Source organism: Myotis brandtii, unplaced genomic scaffold (assembly GCF_000412655.1).
Source record: "Myotis brandtii unplaced genomic scaffold, ASM41265v1 scaffold107, whole genome shotgun sequence".
Lineage (NCBI taxonomy): Eukaryota > Metazoa > Chordata > Mammalia > Chiroptera > Vespertilionidae > Myotis > Myotis brandtii.
In genome coordinates, this window is record NW_005353629.1 from 3,938,272 (window position 1) to 3,938,558 (window position 287).

The following is a 287-nucleotide window of genomic DNA, read 5'->3' on the forward strand; positions in this document are numbered from 1 at the left end:
GAGAACACCCGGCTGGCCACCCGCTACGCCGTGCGCATCTTCCGGGAGTACCTGAGCGAGAAGGCGCAGAGCCCGGACTTCGAGACCATGGACAAGGGGGCGCTGTGCCGCGTGCTGCGCTCCTTCTACGCCGAGGCGCGCTCCAAGAGCGGCCAGCTCTACAGCAAGTCGTCGCTCATCAGCATCCGCAGCTCCCTCAACCGCTACCTCAACGAGCCGCCCTACTGCCGCACGCTCGACCTCACCAAGGACCCCGAGCTGCGCAGCGCCAACCTGACGCTGGCCGC

The 287-nt window shown here is 67.9% G+C and overlaps 1 long non-coding RNA gene across 3 annotated transcripts in view; it reads right to left on the reverse strand.

Annotated features, from left to right (window-relative positions):
• Positions 1-281, reverse strand: part of LOC102260837 — a 9,104-nt gene extending 8,823 nt beyond the window's left edge. For all 3 annotated transcript variants that reach the window (XR_001362557.1, XR_001362556.1, XR_001362555.1), the window contains exon 1: positions 52-281. This is a non-coding gene — a long non-coding RNA (uncharacterized LOC102260837). The remainder of the gene's footprint in view (positions 1-51) is intronic.
• Between the last annotated feature and the right edge of the window lie 6 nt (positions 282-287).